The following is a 19045-nucleotide window of genomic DNA, read 5'->3' as shown; positions in this document are numbered from 1 at the left end:
AAGCAGACATGCCCACCTTCAAGGGACCATCTGGACTTGGACAGTAAGAGTAGCAGGGATAATCACAATGCATTGAAGGCCCCACAAAAACCCCTTCCCCCTCCCATTCTTGGGTAATTCACAGGAAGAGGCAGGGCCCCTCTCATAATGAATGAGACTGAACTTTCCTTCACCTCAGTGAGCTAGAGGGAAGGATGCAGATTTAAGCTGCCACCTCTGGCCAACCTTCCCCAAGATACACGTTACACAGAAGATACAGCAGGCAAGTACACACTCTTTATTACTAATTAATATCAGAAAAACCTTGGCAGAGGTTGAGCTTGGTGAGCTGGGCAGATCTCACAGGGGAAACTACAACATCTTTTGTTCAGACTGAGGCTGATCTAACCTCCCACCCCCTGGGCTCCATCATGGCTCCCTCCTCACTTGTGCCAGCTGCCTCAGAAGAGCAGACAGCCTTGCAAAGAATACACCAAGTGGAAGATAAGGGGACCAGGGTCATTGTCAAGAGTGCTTGATCGAGTCCAGTATTATTTTTAATCTAATCCAAGAGAAGCATTATGTCTGTCCTTGGAATCCACTGTGTTCTTCATCCATTCTTGGCTGGAAAGGGGCTTGGGATGGAGGCAGCCAAGACTGAGGATTCAAGTGTGTAACACTCCCCCAAGTACTATCTTTAAGTCACTCAGTGACTTAAGATACTTAAGTTACTGGTCTTTCAGGGCAACAAGGAAAATAGTTTTCCCTCTCAAGGAAAGAAATCAGACTTTCAGAAAAATCCTGCCTGCACTTTGTGATGCTACTTTCCTGATCCTTGCCACTGCTCATTTGTTTCACCTAGGAGCAAGGAGATGAGGAGTTTGGTAAATCCTCTCATGAAAGTTCTGATGTTGCTCCTGGAACTGCAAAATATCTATGTTACTTCAAATGGGTTTACCCAAAGCCCATGCTATATACTAGGCAAATAACTCACTTCTGATCTCAAATTATGCTCTCTCCTATCATCTAATGAAAAAGTTATGATGTGTGCCCTAAATATTAACATATGGTTCTAGCTCCTAACCTAAACTAGGCAATCAATAACAATTTGTGTAAAGAATTAAATGTTATCTATCAAATTTGCTATCACAGAATTTAACACCACAACACCCAACTCTTCCAAATTAATTCCTTGTCCCAACAGAGAAATTAAATTCTAACGAAATCATTTTGCCCTCCTTTCCGCCTTAACGAGCGCCAAAGCATCTCCTCTTCCCCGACTTCCTCTCACTCCTCTCCGCTCCAGCCAACGGGGGTCTCGATGAGGTGCAGGTCAGCAGGAATCAAGTGTGATTTCTGTAAACTCTTAGAAGATCTTCTAATGGGACAGGTTCAGCTTCTTCAGCAACAAACAATTTCTGTGGGGCTTGGAGACACAAAAACAGGCCCTCACCTATAAAATAAAAACCAGGAGCAAACATGAACACTGTAGCCATGTACAAAGGAACAATAGCATTTCCCAGGAAAAGCAGTGCTCCTGAAACTCAGTATAGTTATAACTCGAAAAAGACATGGCTGTTCCCAGCCAAAGACACAGCACTTTCAGAAAAAAGGACGTGAATAAGAAAACAGAAGAGAGTGGAGGGGAGGGCGGGGGAAGGCTCCAAGACTTCAGCTTCTCCAGGGTGTCCACCAATCGGCATCAGCCATTCAGAATCCACCACCTGTGAATGTCAGTGCAATTAAGAGAAGTTCCTTTTTAAAGAATATGATCCTCAAAAGCAGTCTTTGTTCAAGTAAATTTTAAAAAGTATATAAATACATTTGCATTTATGTGTGTATGTAGTACCCACAACGATAGAAAGTTGTTACTTTGGGTAATAGAATAACGGATTGTTTTAATTCTCTCTACACCAATTTTGGTTTGCAAATCTTCTGTGAGGTACATAAGTTACTTTTTGGTCAGAAGAGGGTCCTATGAAATTGGTTTTTCTTTGGGCTTATGAAATCGGTCTTTTCTTTCGTTTTCATTCTTACTTACCTTTCTTAAATCAGTGAGTTGGTCCTGGGTCCAGGCCTCTACTCTCAACGTCCACACAGACTTCCTTGCATTTATAGCAGGCCTTGCGCCATGAAAAATTCATGGCTTTACACCGTGGGCACTCCCAACTCTCTGGGCCGCAGCCTGAGGCAGACTTCTCCTGGTGCAGGAGACCCAGAGCTTTTTTCCCTTTTGGTTGCTTGGCCTTCTGCCCCTGAGGCTGCTGTTTCATTGGGCTTTCCCTCACACCACAGCTCCGGCTGTCCCCCTGGGGGGGGCGCCTGGGGCCTCTGTAGACCTTCTTCCAGGCTGTGGCTCCTCCTAAACCCCGGGGGGTACCTCTTTGGACTTTCTTCCTGGCTATGGCGTCTTCTGTCCCCCGTCCCCTGGGGTCTTCTTGGACCTTCTACTTGGCTGTAGTTCCCGCTGGCCCCCAAGGAGAGCATCTCCTGAGGCCTCTCTGGATCTTCTTCGTGGCTACTGCTTCTGCTGGCAACAAGGGGGGCCATCCCTTGGGGTCTTTTTGGACCTTCTTCCTGGCTGTGGTCCCTACTGGCCCCCAGGGGCACCATCACCTGAGGCCTCTTTGGATCTTCTTCCTGGTTGTGTCTCCCACTGGCCCCCAGAGGTACCATCTCCCAGGGCCTCTCTGGATCTTCTTCCCGGCTATTCATCTTGCTGGCACCAAAGGTAACCATCTCCTGGGATCGCCCCGAACCTTCTTCCTGGCTGAGGCCCCAGCTACCCCCAAAGGGGACCATCCCCTGGGCCTTTGCTGGCCCTTCTTCCTGGCTGAGACTCCAACTATCCCCAAAGGGAACCATCTCCTGAGGATTCTCTGGACCTTCTTCCTGGCTCTGGCCCTGGTTATCTTTAAGGAGTACCACCCCCCGAGGCCTCTCCGAACCCTCTTTCCGGCTCTGGCTCCAGCTATCCCCAAAGGAGACCATCCCCTGAGGCCTCCCTAGATCATCCTCCTGGCTGAGGCTCCAACTATCCCTAAGAAGTACCACCCCCTGGGGCATCTCTCGATCTTCTTCTTGGCTGTGGCTCCAGCTATCCCCAACAGGAACCATTCCTTGGGCCCACCCTGGACCTTCTTCCCGGCTCTGGCTCCAGCTACCCCAAAGGGTGACCATTCCTTGGGGGTTCTCTGGACCTTCTCGCTGACTCTGGATCCAGCTCTCCCCAAGGGGGACCACCCCCTGGAGCACCTCTTGATCTTCTTGCTGGCTGTGGCTCCAGCTCTCCCCGACGGGAACCATCCCCCAGGCCCTCTTTGCACGGTCTTCCTGGCTCTGGCGCCAGCCATCCCCAAGGGTGGCCATTCCTTTGGCCCACCCCGGACCTTCTTCCTGGCTCTGGCTCCGGCTGTCCCCAGCAGGAACCACCCCCTGGGCCCTCTCTGGACCTTCCTCCTGGTTGTGGCTCCTGCTCTCCCCGACAGGAACCGTCCCCTGGGCTCTCTCGGGATCTTCTTGCTGGCTGTGGCTCCAGCTATCCCCAAGGGGGACCACTTCTTGAGTGTTCTCTGGATCTTCTTCCTGGCTCTGGCTCTGGCTCCAGCTATCTCTGACAGGAACCATCCCCTGAGGCCGCTGCGGACCTTCTTGGCTAAGGCTTCTGACGTCCCTCAGGGGGACTGCACTCTGGAGGATCGCAGGACCTTCCGCCTGGCTGCAGCTCCTCTGGTCCCACCGTGGGACCATCCCCTCTTGGTAGCCCACTGCAGCACGTGGACCAGGTGGCCCGATCCCCAGAGGAGGCATCTGATGTGGAACTACTGCAGCTTCTGCATCCATGACTACTACTGGCGGCAGAGGTGGCGAGACGGGGAATCCCACGGGGAACGGGGCACGGAACGGAAGCAAGTACCGCACGGGCACTGGCAGAGCGGGCTGTACGGCCTGAGCCCAGGGACTCGGGGGTCCCGGCACGTAGAGAACAGCCACCGGGGCCGGCACCCGGGCCTCAAAATACAGCCTGCTGCGCAGCCCCCTGGCCACCACATCTGCATTCCGGGGCCATGCTATGGCCCCAAGTTGCTCGGCCGGAGGCCCAGGCACTCTCTCGCGGGCCAGCGGCACGACCCGGGAGGCCCTCTCCACCTGGAGCAGCCGCCCGCGAAGCGCGTCACACTCGACCAGAGTCTGCTGCAGCGCAGCCTGTGTGGAGCGCAGCTGTGCGACGGCCGACTCGCGCTCCCCGCGCAGCCGCTGCAGCTCGGAGGCCAGGGCCCAGGCAGCCGTCTCGCGCTCCTCCACTTGGCTCTGCAGCCGCCGGGCCTGGCGCTCCTGCTGCTCCCGCTGCCTGGCTTCCACGCGCACGCTCAGGGCGAGCGCGCTCCACGCACAGGCCCTCTTCGTGGCGCGCGGCACCTGCGGGTCGGCCAGGACCGTCCGAAGCCGCTCCTCTACCTCGTCCCAGGGCCGCGAGCGCAAGGCCGCGTAGAAATCCGGCCCACCGCCGTTCATGAGGACTTCGTCGTTGATGAACCTGATCACCTCGGTGTGGCGGAACCCGCTGGCGTGGTCCCCAAAGTCGACCGCCATGGCTGCTGCGGCCTAGTTAACCGGCCTCCTCACAACCCCTGCCGCCCCTGCCGCCGTCAGTAAAGGTCCACCCTTCACCTCCCCGCTCAGTCCTACTTCAGTCCTTTTCAAGTCCTGGCCTCGTCCTTGACTTTTCTCCCTCACTCCCTTGTTTTCCTTAAAAAAGATAGAAAGAAAAACGTTCTCTCACCACACCAATGCCCACTACGTGAAGGGCAAAGATGGCAGGATGCGTCACAGAGTTCTGAGCCACAGGAGCCACCGCAAGGTGTTCTGGGAGGCACGGTCCGGGGCCGAGCGCCCCCTGGAAGGCCAGCAGAGCGCTCGGCAGCGCCGGGTACTACAGTGAGCCCAGACTGGGAGGGGGCACATCAGATTCTTTGGAGATAGTAATAGTTGCCACTCATGCACATAACGGGCTGGGATGGGACTTTCAAACACACACACACACACACTCCTGGTCTAAAAGGAAGGGTGGTACAAGAATGTCAGAGAACTTTTAGGGGAGGGAGAGAAAGAGTTGAGGTGAAGACTGGGGTTGCAGGACCCCCTGTTCAGGAAGATAAATAGGGTGCATGCCTGGCATCTATCAAAACCCAGAAAAGGGGCAGGACAGAGAAAGAAGGGCTATGGTTGCTCTACTGCTGTGGGGAAAGGAAGGAAGCTGAACTTTGGGGCAGCAGTGGGAACCAGGTGAAGGAGAGCAAAATATGTCACTTTGGCACATTACTTTAAGTTAAAGTTACTTAGGATACAGTTGATGTAAGAAGGACATTCTAACCCTCCTTTGTGCCCCTGAAAGGAGGAAATAAATCACCCATATGAAGGGTACCCTGTCTATTCCCAAAGAGTAGAAGGCACCCTTATCACTGGAAATAGGGAATGAATTCAGGGTTGAGAAGGCAATATAAAACACCTTATTACTTCTTCACTAATTTACGACCCCAAACCCAAACCTCTTTGTCTTGTCAATTCTTCACAATTTTTTTTTCTTGCAGTTCTAAAAGTTGCCTGCTTTGGTCACTTTTTTGAGTCTCATATTTATATGGATTTCCTGTAGATAAGAAATTAAATTTGTTTTCCTCCTGTAAATCCTACTTATATTAATTTAATTATTAGGCCAGCCAAAGAACCTAGAAGGTAAGAAGGGAAAATTTTTCCACTTCTACAGTTTTGGCATCCAACCTGGGGCCCTCCACTACCCAGATATTGCTGAATCTGGGGCTGCGGCACCTGAGAGATCCTGGGAATCTGACAAGAGCCTGTAGAAACTAAGAATTCTTACCACATCAGTCTCCTGGATCTCTGCTCACAGGGTCTGGTGGAAGTGAGAATGGTGAAAGTCCTTTTTTTTTTTTTTCTAAATTTAGTTTAGCAGGAGAATATATTTGTGTAAACTAGTTCCTTGGGTATAGTGACTGGTAAAGATTTATTACGAATACTCCTGTTTTCTATTGCTCTCTTTCCTCCCAAGGACAGTCATTGTTTTCTTTTGTCCCTATCATTTGTCATAAGGAGGGAAACCATTGGGTTGAATGCTTCCCAGACTGGTGAGTTCACAGTTCTGAACAGATTGGCATCTGTTTAGACAAAGTTGGCGGTGGGTCCCTTATGTAAAAACCAGATGAGGTTTGCTTTCATCTTGTTCTGTCCTGAGAGTGTGGCCTTGTGACCAGTGAGAATATTCTCTCTGGTCTCTGCCAGTCAGAAGGTACAAGTACTGGCTTGCATCTGGTGGCCAAATAGGCTTGGAAATACAACACATGAAGTCATAGGCAACATTCTCTTTGTCCAACTGTGCTAGGTCTCAGAGGAGTTTGTCATAAGGTGCCTCAGTTGTCTAAACCACTGTTGTCTTGTTAGTGCTGGAAAAGTATCATTCCAGTAGTACCTTTCCAGATTAGTGACTCTGTGACTAGAGGCATCTCACATTTTCATGGGAAACTGGAGACACCATTTTCACTACATCATTCTTACCACTGGTGACAACAAAGGTTTTTGCTTTTTTATGCTAACTTTGGGAGTGAACCCTCTGGATCTTGTGAGGGCTTGTACCCTCTTTTGGGATGCCTCTTATGTCCATGGTTAAGCTATAAAAAGTCTTATTGGTTTGAGTCTCTATTGAGATTAATATAAGATCTTACTCATCATTGCCAGATAATAAATCCTTTCAATTAGAAAAACTTCTACATTTGAAAAAAAATTTAAAGAGTTCTCATCCTAAACAACTGTTATAGGTACCTATGGAAAGACCAAATTATGAAGTGGATATAGAGGAGAATAATTAGTACCTTTAGGGACTGCCTTAACAAGGTTAAAGAACAGAAATTAGACTTAGAACAAAAATTAAAGTCCACATCCAACATAAATTCCTCTTTTTAAAATCCAGCCCTGGGGCAGCTGGGTGGCTCAGTTGGTTAAGCTCTCACTCTTGATTTCGGCTCAGGTCATGATCTCACTGTTCATGGGATCAAGCCCCATGTCAGGCTCCCATGCTTGAAATCCTCTCTCTCTCTCTCTCCCCCTCCCCTGCTCATTCTTTCTCTCTCTCTCTCCCTCTCAAAATAAATAAATAAACTTTAGAAATGAATAAGTAAATAATAAAATAAAACCCAGCCATGTCACTTAATTGTACACCTGAAACTAGCATTACACAGCATGTCAAAACTGGAATTTAAATAAAAACTTTAAAAAATTAGAATTAAAATTAAAATCCAGCCCTGTCTCCTCAGCAAATTCCCTTAGCTCATAAAACTCCCCCACCTTCCCCAGAAAATCCCTTAAACATCCAGCTGCCTATTTCAACTTCTCTTTCCTTACAAGATTTACCAAGAGCACTCTGGCCTGATCTCCAGGGCCAGGGTATACATGTTACTCATGTGAACGCTGAAATCCAGGAAGTGAAGTTAGCAGAAGCACAAGGACAGGTGGTAGGATTCACTTTGCTCTATCCCTTACAACTCCTCCTGCTTTCCAGGGCTCTGTAATCAAATTCATTTGTGTTTCCCTTGGATGCAGGGGGAAAAAATCATATTTAAATAGAGAAGAATAAATTGGATTTCTGGTGACAGATCTAATAGTTGGAAAGGTTTTCCTCTTCTGCAATAGATTGGGCCAAGAAAAAAAAGGGAGAAAATAAGGTTAGAAGCAACAGTGATAAAAATGTATACAGGTCTGGGCTGGTCATCTTGGGAAAGCCGTCTCCAACTGTCATTTGCTTCGATTCCTAGAAATCTTTTTTTTCAAGTCATCAGTTGGTGTGCAGATCTAGTTAGGTTTTGGTGCTTTATGTAGATGTGACACATGGATCCAAGGATCCTTTCTTTGAAGTTTGGCAGCACAAGAGTTGGTTAACAGTACCTGATAGGGGTCTTTCCATCAGTGTTGAAGACAGTCTTTCTGGAGATGTCATTCCAATAGATGAAATTTCTGGGCTGCAAGGTGTGAGAAATTTCTGGGCTGCAAGGTTGATATTTAAAGTCCTTGTCTCCGGGGAGTGTGCTGTGGAAAGATTATTCTGCTAAAATATGGTTATTTTCAACAAAAGCAATTAGGCCTTTGCAATATTAAAGGAAATCCCCCTTTACCGACTGTGGATCAAAAGCAGCAGGAGCCAAGTACATTGGTCATCCTATGATTATCTCAAAGGGTGAGAGTTAATGAGTTCCAAAAGGGGTAGACCTGAAATTTAGAACCACTAATGGGAGTGCTTTTGGCCAGGGTATTTGAAGGATCTCTACAAACTTTGCCTAATAATGCTGTTAGTGGATTCTATTAGCCCTGAGGATTGAGGGTAATAAGCACAACGGAAGTGTTGCAACACTGGCCCAAAAGCACAAACCTGTTGAAGCAAGTTCCCTGGTCATTATGAAGTTCAAGAGGGATTCTGCAGGTAGGGATGATCTTTTCTAATAGGAATTTAGGCACAAAAATAGGAGTCCAGTAAGAAAATACACAAACCGTTACCAATACATATTTATATCCATGAGATGGGGAAAGCTAAATAAAATCCATCTGCCAAACAATGAGAAAGAATGAAATATGGCCCTTTGTAGCAACATGGATGGAACTGGAGAGTGTTATGCTAAGTGAAATAAGCCATACAGAGAAAGACAGATACCATATGTTTTCACTCTTATGTGGATCCTGAGAAACTTAACCAAAACCCATGGGGGAGGGGAAGGAAAAAAAAAGAGTTTAGAGTGGAAGAGAGCCAAAGCATAAGAGACTCTTAAAAACTGAGAACAAACTGAGGGTTGATGGGGGGGTGGGAGGGAGGGGAGGGTGGGTGATGGGTATTGAGGAGGGCACCTTTTGTGATGAGCACTGGGTGTTGTATGGAAACCAATTTGACAATAAACTTCATATATTGAAAAATAAAGATTAAAAATTTAAATTTAAATTAAAAAAAAATCCATCTGCCAAAACTCGTATGGTCCACTGGGCAATTTAAAGTGTCGAGGAGCAGTGCAGACAGGTTTTCCTGAATTATATTTTAGACAGGTGGGCAAGCAAAGTAAGCACTCTGTGACCTTGCTAATATTCACCCACTAGTATTGGCTCATAAAGGTTTTTATCAGTAGACTAATGATTCACTGCATGTAGAGTAATCAGTAATGGGAACTTTAGAGTCTCTGGAAGCACTGGATTATTCTTTTAGCCCAACACAGAGTTTTCTTTTTTTATTGAACCAATGTTTAGTAGATTTCCAATATTGTTTTTCCTTTTCTGGGGCCAATTGTTGGACATCTCTAGTCAATTTTTCTAGATAATCATTTGGGGGAACATCCCTTTGGATCAAGACAGATGTTTAGTTGTTCCTTTTTGAGCAGCATTCTTTGCAGAAATAATCTTCAAGGTGGTTTCCATTAGCCTCAAGAGAATCAAGTTTAAAATGTGCAGGGAACTTGATACTGGCCAAAGTGTCTGTAAGAGTATGGCATCTAATAATTCCTGGACATAAAAGCCATTTTTAATTTTGTCTCCACTGGAAATAAGGACACCTTGCTGTTTCCATAGCATTCTAAAGTCATGAGCTACTCCAACAAACCTACTGTTAGTATAGATATTTGCAGTTTTTCCCTTTGGCTAAAATACAGGTGTGATCAAGAGTATACAATTCATCTGTTTGGCCAATTCAGCCAAGGGCAAAAGTGTTGCCTCAATTACTTTAAAAGGAGTTGCAAAAGCATACCCAGCATATTTATCATTTTCACCTTTTAAATAAGAACCATCAGTAAACCATGGAAAATTAATGTTATACAAAGGAGTTTCCTATAAGTGATCATAAGGAGTCAGGAGGTGATCTGTGAGAGTCACAGTCATGAGGAGTATTGTCCATAGAGGAAGGAAGAATGGTGGCAGGGTTCAGATTATTACAGTGAGGGAAAGAGAGTTTGGAATCCAATTTTCACATGAGCCAAGTTAGGCTGAAGCTAACTTGTAATTAGCCTAAAACCTTGTAATTAGCACTTAGTTCGGGGAAGTTCAGGATGCCATGAGGCCTCTTTGGATCTAAATGCAGCCCTCGTTTTGAAATCAGGCACCACAAATATCAAACCTGAGTCTGAGCAATCTGCAGTTTCTCCTCAGAGATTTTGTGTCCTTTTAAGACTAAAAGTTTTAACAAGTGGTTGCTGTCTTCCTGCAAAGAGGCCTGAGAAGGGGAGCAGAGAAACAAATCATCTGCATATTGTAATAAAGTAGAGATTCCAGGTAACTTTATATCACCTAAATCCACTTTTAAGATTTTGGAGAAGGGGTACCTGGGTGGCTCAGTTGTTTAAGCATCCGATTCTGGATTTCAGTTCAGGTCATGATCCTGCGGTTGTAGAAACAAGCCCCTCATCAGGTTGTTCACTAACAACACAGAGCCTTCTTGGAATTCTCTCTCCCTCTGCCCCTCCCAAATTCACACATATGCACACACTCTCTCACTCTCTCTCTCTAAAAAAATTAAAAAGTTTTGGGAGAAGTAGGAAGGATTTTTGGTAAAACCCTGGGGCATTTCTGTCTAGGTACACTGCTTTCCTTCCCAAGTAAAGGCAAAGAAATATTACTAACCTTATCCACAGGGAAATCAATTACTGTAAATTTTGATGGAGCAAATAAAAGATGGTGAAATGTCATCTGATTTTCCTGGTTGGCTATTTTGGTTTCTATCAAATTCTAGAATTCTCTCCCCCTTTCAGTAGAAAAACTCCAGCATCGTATTTCTCTAAGGAATCTCAGAAGCAAAGTTATGAGTATCTCTTGGAGGGCCTAAACAAAAGGGAATAGGTTGAGAGATAGAAACCTGTTTATTAGAGATCCCCACTCCGAACCGTTTCAGTACTTCGAGGTAAGGGCTATTTATTTGATAACAGTAGGGTCAAGCATAGAGAGTGTAGCTCCAATGTTGATAAAAATTCTCTAAGCAATTTAAGAGGAAACATTGGGAAAAGCCCCTGTAGTTACTCACAGTTCTGTAGTTGGGGGTTAGGAGGGCACTGGAAAGCCTAGAGGACTGAAGGCACCTAGAATGCTTACATTCAGAACAGTCTTTCTTCCTGTGTCTTGGTTTTTTGCAACAATGGCAGAGGGGTTTGATTTTGTTTAGGGGCTTCCATTTGTTAGAACTGAAAATCAGGGATTTTACTGGTCTTCCTTTTAGTTGAATCCTCTAGAGTATAGGAGAGCCAATTTGCTAAATTAACTGAATCTGGAGTGGACAAAGTTTCCCATTCCATCCTAGCCCTTTTAACTATAAGGGAAAGATCCCAGTTTAGCCCTTTAATGAACATAGAGTTGAAGGCTACCCGAGTGGATTCAACATCCATAAGGAGGCCAGAATTTTCTTTAAAAACAGTTCGGAGGTAACTATAATAGTCATACACAGATTCACTCAGTTTTTCAGTGCAAACATGAATCTTATTCCAATCAACAGGTTTTGGGAAAGCCCTAGGGACTACCAGGTGAAGTCATTCAGCAATTGCCCAGTGTGATCATATAAAACGGCATTGAGTTGGTCTTTCATATAAAGTTCTAGAGATTTCTTCAGGATCATCCCAGTTAGCTGTTTTCATCCAGTGTTGGGCTTGGCCTTTGTCAACAAGCATGTGAACTAGCTGGTACAAATCTGAGGAACCTGGTTGGTAAGTCTGGATGACTATATTAAATTCCTTGGAAAATCTAATTTTAAAAAATTCCTTGGCAAAACTATGAGAATCTTCAATAACTCCAGGAAAATCTTTGACTATGGCTTGTAGTTCAGCCTTAGCCCAGGGGACATGGGAAATTAAGGGCTTAGCATTAGGATCCTCATAAGGTCTAATTTATTTTTTTGAGAGAGAGTGTGTGATTAAGAGAGAGAGAGAGAAAAGAGAAAGAGAATCTTAGGCAGACTCCACACTCAGCACAGAGCCTGACATGGGGCTTGATCCCCTGACCCTGGCATCATGACCTGAGCTGAAACCTAGAGTTGTATGCTAAACCGACTGAGCCACCCAGGTGCCCCCAGAAGGTCTAATTTTGAAGATGTAGTTTTAGGGGCACCTGGGTGGCTCAGTCAGTTAAGCAGCAGACTTCAGCTCAGGTCATGATTTCACAGTTGGTAGGTTCAAGCCCCATGTCAGACTCTGTGCTGACAGATCAGAACCTGGAGCCTACTTCAGATTCTGTCTCCCTGTCTGTTTCTCTCTACCCCTCCCCGGTGTGTGCTTGCTTGCTCTCTCTCAATAATAAGTAAATAAACTTTAAATTTTTTTTAAATTTTTATTTATTTTTGAGAGAGAGAGAGAGACAGAGCACGAGTGTGGGAGGGACAGAGAGAGAGGGAAACACAGAATCCAAAGCAGGAACCAGTCTCCAAGCTGTCAGCGAAGAGCCCAATGTGGGGCTCAAACTCATGAACTGTGAGATCATGACCTGAGCCGAAGTTGGACTCTTAACTGACTAAGCCACCCAGGCGCCCCTAAATAAACAAACTAAAAAAAATCTTTAAAGGTGCCTCTTCTAATCGGTTCAGAGAAGGGAACAAGGAGCATTTCAGAGAAAGAGGGAAGTTCATTGAAAGAATTAGAATAAGGAAGTGGAGGGTGAAAAGAGGTGGGGATAGAGAGGGTATAAAAGAGGATGGGGAGAAAGAGACCTCTGAAGTTTTTTGTCTTCTTTCAGTTGTTTACCTCAGTTAACTTAGAAATGGTCATTTGTAGGGGCGCCTAGGCAGCTCGGTTGAGCCTCCAACTTCGACTCAGGTCATAATCTCATGGTTTGTGAGTTCGAGCCCTGCATCAGGTTCTGTGTTGATGGCTCAGAGCCTGGAGACTGTTTTGGATTCTGGGTCTCTGGCTCTCTCTATCCCTCCCCACCTTGTGTTCTCACTCTCTCTCTCTCTCTCTCTCTCTCTCTCTCTCTCTTTTTCCCTCAAAAATAAATAAAACATTAAAAAAAAGAAATGGTAATTTGTAAAGAGGGGATTTTAGAGTCCTTAATATATTTGGAAGCCTCAAAATACCAATTGATATAGGGTTCCCATTTGGTTTTTTTTTATTTGAGAGCCCTGGTTCTAAGAAAAGCAAGTTGGGGAGATCAAAAGTACCCCATGATAGCCATTGGTTCTAAATTATTTTTGGTTAAATTGGCCTAATTAGTTAAAAATGCACATGAAGAGGAACCATAGTTTTTAAGCATAAAACTGGGGTAAAAGAAAGAGGTCCCTCCTGAGAGAATTTAGCAGATTGGAATCCTATTACTCAAAAACAGAGGTTTGAGAAATAGAAGAGTACTCCCCAAGAAGGGCAATTCCTTCATAAAAACAACAAAGGGGCACCTGGATGGCTCAGTTGGTTAAGCATCCAACTTTTGATTTCAGCTCAGCTCATGATCTCACAGTTCATGAGTTTGAGCCCTGCATCAGGCTCTGTACTGGCAGTGCGGGGCCTGCTTGGGATTCTCTCTCTCCTTCTCTCTCTGCCTCTTGCTGTCTCTCTCTCTCTCAAATGAATAAATCAACATTTTTTTTAAAAAACCAACAAAAACAAGAACAGCTCCTGAATAAAGTCAGAGAGCTCAACGAAAAGGAGGGAGCTCATATGAAGGAGGAGACTTACTGAACTGAAAGGAAGAAGACGACTCAGAAGCAAAGAGCACAAGGGGCTCAAGTGGGTTCTTGTAACAACTATGTAATGTCGACCTTAGAAAACAAAAGATCCAGTTATTTTACCAGACATTTAGTGTATTCAATAATAGCAGAAGAATTGCAATTCAGGACAAGCAAACTATGACAAACCATTGGCAAGTCTGGAGAATAGAGGAGAGGAGCCTGCTTCTACAGAAGAAAAGAGGAAGCTGGGAGAGGTTGTTTTGCTGAATTCTCATTGGTTGGGCTGTTGCCGGTCAGGGAGAAATTCTTCCTCCTGCTGGGGTATGTAAAGTAAGCTTCTTTCTCTTGGAGCATGTAAAGTATGATGCTCTAGAAGTAATTCCAAGCTAACCTAACTTACCCTAAATCTCCCCTACTCATCTCAAAATGCATGTAGATATTATAAAAGATCAGGACTTTAGAAACAAAACTGTCCTGTACTTAAAAAAAAGAGGAAACATTTTAAATAGTAATTATTCTACACTTCTGATAATAGAGATATCTACCACAAAACTCCCAGGAGAAAACACATTTTTCCATCCTTTTGAAATGTAAACACCCCAGTAGATAAAACACTGCCCACAATCACCTGAGACTAAAGAAAAAAAGGGAGGAAAGAAGTTTTTTAATATACAAACTTTTTTAAAGGCTCCTTTGCCCAAACGCTAGTCCACAGCCTTCATAAGATTACTTATCAAAGACCGATACAATCCTTTTTTTTTAATTTTTTTGAGAGCAAGAACACGCACACAAGCATGCGTGTGCATGTGCAAGGAAGGGCATAGGGGGAGGGAGAGAAAGAATCTTAAGTAGGCTCCACAGCTGGCTTGGAGCCCGGCATGGAGAACGATGTCATGATTGTGAGATCATGACCTGAGCCGAAATCAAGAGACAGACACTTAACCAACTGAGCCGCCCAGGCACCCCATAGACAAATACAATTCTTAAGAGTCTTCTCCACAAATATTAGTAAAAATTTTTAGCCATCTGAGCAGGTAGACAATTTACTCCAATTGCAGAAACATAATTTGGATCCAATGGTTATTAAACTAGTGAGTTTGTATTACTGTAATTGATTCATGGCTAAAATTTTAAAACAAAAGCTATAAAGTCTCTATGTGTTTATGTATGTCTATAGATGTATGTCATGTATATGTGATATTTTCCCACCTCAAGATGCTATTGCCAAAATTAAATTTTTAAAGTTTCCATTTAGTTGTGTTAAAGAGAAATAAGTGCTTATCAAAATAAATATTTCTAAGCTCTCACAAATATATTTGAACCTAACTGAAATGTTTGTCAAGTTCACATGATCTGGAATACTCTTCAGTAAATAAAAGCTACTTTAATGTTACTGGTTTAATTAAAAAAGAAACGTTTTCAGAGTTATCAGCATTAAATATAATGCAGATATACAACTTTTATTCTACCTGGATTTATTAGTCAAATAACCTCATGTTATCTCTGTTACAAAATTTGTCAGCAAGAAAAATAATTTAAGACAATGACTAGCTGCTTTAATGTCTCATGAAATTTTCATGAGTAATCTAAATATGATTATTTAAAACATGTGATTTAAATAGATGTAAAAGAGGTAAAAGTTTATAAGTAAACTTTTCAATAATATTTTATAACATCTCTACTTAAGTAGTTTCTAAAATCTTTTTTGGTAACTTTAAACCTTAAAGTTTTAATAAGTTAGGTTAATGATGGCAATTCATTGACTATATAGACCATTTCCAAATAAGATAAAATTCTGAATTATTAGTTACTGAAAGAGGTATATCCACTTTTGGATTCTTATTACAGAAAAACTAAAGATATTTGGATCTATCAGTAAATATGTCCTGTGCCACACTGAAAAATTATACTATAAAAAAAAGTATAAGCTTCTGGAAATCATGAAATATATTCATAAATTTGCCAATCTAAAGAATTTTGGTATAACAGTTCACAATTGCTTACTTCTTAGGTTTTACTAGAAATTAAAGTTTCTAAGGGTTAAAATTCTAATTAATTCAAAATTAATTAATGAGTTAATTTAATAAATAAAATTAAAGCTACCAGAAATAGTAAGGGAAACATCTCTATGCAAAAAAAGTAGGATGTATCTTTGACTAAAAATAGGTACGAAGTATGAAGATGTGTTTTGTTAAAGGAAAAATAGTAATTTTGTATAAAATATAAAATCTGGTTATGTCTGAATGACAAGAGAATAAAGAACAAACTAAATGGATATAGAAAGTTGGGAAGAGAGAGGGGGGAAAATCTTACCTTGGGTTGTCAAGCTGGCTAAAATTGAATAATTTTCTTTAAGAGCTTTAAAAAATAATTTTAATAAAAATTGTACTTATGGGGCGCCTGGGTGGCTCAGTGGGTTGGGCGTCCAACTTCTGCTCAGGTCATAATCTCACGGTTCGTGGGTTCAAGCCCCACATCGGGCTCTGTGCTGACAGCTCAGGGCCTGGAGCCTGCTTCGGAGCCTGGAGCCTGTCTCCCTCTCTCTCTGCTCCTCCCCCACTCATGCTCTGTCTCTCTCTCATACATAAACATTAAAAAAATTAAAAAAATTGTGTAGTTATGTTTATGTAAAACTAAAACTTAATATTCTTTCATGTGCTAAAAGGACAAAGCTTTCTTGGACTATTGATCTGCTCCTGATAACAGATTGTGAAAGGCTTTTCTTTACCTTTTAAGTAATCTGACTAGAAAACAAAGATTAAATCTGTGCTTTATCAAAATAATTTACTGTTTCATGCAGTCTTATTAGGTCTTTGATTACTTAAAACTGAGTCTTCTCAACGTTTAATTAAAAGAGCTAAGTTTTGCTTACAACTATGTAACCTTTTGTATCTGCGTTTAAGTTGTGCCTGCGTTTAAACTGTCACTTTGGTTAAATGGATAATTAAGTATTGTTTTATAGTGATCTACAATCCTATTTAATCGAGTACTTTTAAACCATTTGATATTTCTGACAAATCTACCCAAAATCAAATTCAAAATGAAGTCATTTGGGTCTTGAACTAACTTTGAGATTTCCAGAGGGTCCATGGAACATCTCAAAGTCTTGTTCTCTCTCCTAGAAAAAGAGATGTTTAACTAATTAGGCTTGTTTATGTTAAATTATATGGGGAACATTGTCATTCTAAGAAGTGATGTTTAACCTTCTTAAGGTTAAATTCATATGGGTACGAGTTATTAATATAAGTGTTAACAGAAGTTATATAAAATTCCTAAAATTCTGACATGTAATGTTGTTATTAATTCCAGTTATTAATATTCCATATTAAAATGTGCATCATAGAAATAACCAAATCTCTTGTCAATTGCATTATAATGAACTCATCAGATCTTTAATCATGGCCATTTTTAAGTCTTTTGCCATTTATACACAGTTGTCGTTTAACTGATGCTTTTGTAAAAATGTTCCTGGAAAAGTACTTCATCTTCAAGGAGACTCATGGAAGGGGCTGTAACAAGTACATGTTTCTGATAACTTTCAGATCACACTACTAGACTGGGTAAGAATTTACATAACTCTAATGAAGAACATGACATCTTCGTTAAACTGCTAATAAAAGATGAAGAAAAAAGGAATTAATTACATGGGACTGAATGAACTGATAAAGATGACTACATGATTTAAATGACTTCTTGAAACATTGGTTCTTTAATGTTTTGTTTTTCTAAATTTAAGAAAATGTTTTCTCTTTTCTCTTAAACTATCACCAGTTTGGTAAAGTATACCTTTGTGAACAAAGATAAAACAATTATTTTTTTCCCTACCTGGTCTCACCAGAATTCATAAACTCTTAGTGAGTATTCTTATTTTTGTGGTAGTATAGCTATTTGCATAGGTTCCATAAGAATCTGTTCTCCTTGTAACATGATGTAATTAAAAACAATGGTTATATTACCAAGGCTTTGACTGGAATATCATATTTGAAAAAGATGTACATAGACTCAGATATTACCAGAAAGCTTTAAGGAGCTAAAGCTGACTTTAAGGAACAAATAAATCTCCTTGGAAAAATAGCCTGGTACCTTGTTTACAGGGTTCTGGGCAACCTTATCAGGTGAGTAAGGAAGGTTTCTTCCTGCAGGTTCAGGAAACTTACGATATTTTGGGGAACCTCAAGAAGAGAGGAATTAACCCAAATGTGTAGGTACTGCAGGTCAAGTCTGATATTAAACCCTTGGCTTGGCTTCCTAGCTTCAAGAGGCTTTTAACAGTGAAACAGACTTAAAAGAGCCTATATGGTCAGTCAATATTCTTGCTGTATTTATGAAAATAATCAGGCAAAGTTTAATGAGACTAGACTTACTTTGCAAACAAATTAGTCTTACTTTGATAGAAATAGAGGTAACTGTAGAGAGAAAAATTGTTTTCAGTAAAATCTGTAACACACTCTTGTGGATATCAGATTCTAGTCTTATTCATTGTCTTTGAGGTTTTGTTGTCTACCTGTAAACTGGACTAGACTATCCTGAATTCTTCCAGTTTTTTCCAATATCTGACCACGACTATCCAAACTAACATTTCCAGTTTTTTTCCCACATTTCTGACTTGAAATGATTGAGAACTAAAACTGCCCTTTTCCTGAAGCCATGCAAGCTAAAACTGGGCAACTTGATATAAACTTCAGAGAAATTACAACAGCTCATGTATGGACAATTTTCATGTCTTATTGCTGTGTGAGCCACTCAGAAAGATCACCAGAGACATTCAAACTACAAACTAGGAAAATCTGTAAAATTTCCACTGCCTGCCTTCACTCCATCTAAAGATGCTTTGAGCTAGACATCTAGAATTGTTTTTACTTTTCCTCAGGACTCAGATGGGATTGTTTTAGTCTGCTCTAACCATTAACCATTGTTTTCCTTTGTTTTCATAGAAATACTTCTTATTAAATACCTGGTACAGATATTTACACCATATAGGCCTAATTTTGGGAGCCTACCTACATCACTGCCTCCTGAAATGAAACACAGTTGTTTAAGTGAACTGACCTATTTTTAAGACTAAGAGATTAGTTCAGTTAAATAGAATGATCTGCCAACTAAGCTTCTGCATTGTGAAATTCCATGCAAGTTTCAAAGGCAGGACTGAGGTAGAGCAGAATATGCCACCCTAAAATATGCCACCCTGGCATACTTATTATTTTGAAATAAAGTTACTTAAGAAACAACTGGTACAGAAAGGACACTGTAATCCTCCTTTGTCCCCCTAAAAGGAGGAAATAAATCTCCCACATGAAAAGTACTCTTCCTGAAACAGAAGGGCAGAAGGTATCTTTATCTCCATGAATAGGGAACTTAGGGCTGAAAAGGCTATCTAAACAAACTTTGTCA

At 42.3% G+C, this 19045-nt stretch overlaps 1 pseudogene; it reads right to left on the bottom strand.

The window, feature by feature from the left end:
• Nucleotides 1-254: 254 nt before the first annotated feature.
• LOC125931946 (testis-expressed protein 13D-like) lies at nucleotides 255-4662 on the bottom strand (annotated as a pseudogene).
• Nucleotides 4663-19045: the final 14383 nt, after the last annotated feature.

Source organism: Panthera uncia, chromosome X (genome assembly GCF_023721935.1).
Source record: "Panthera uncia isolate 11264 chromosome X, Puncia_PCG_1.0, whole genome shotgun sequence".
NCBI classification, from domain to species: Eukaryota; Metazoa; Chordata; class Mammalia; order Carnivora; family Felidae; genus Panthera; species Panthera uncia.
Note: the sequence above shows the minus strand (reverse complement) of the source record. Positions and strands in the feature narration are given on the sequence as shown.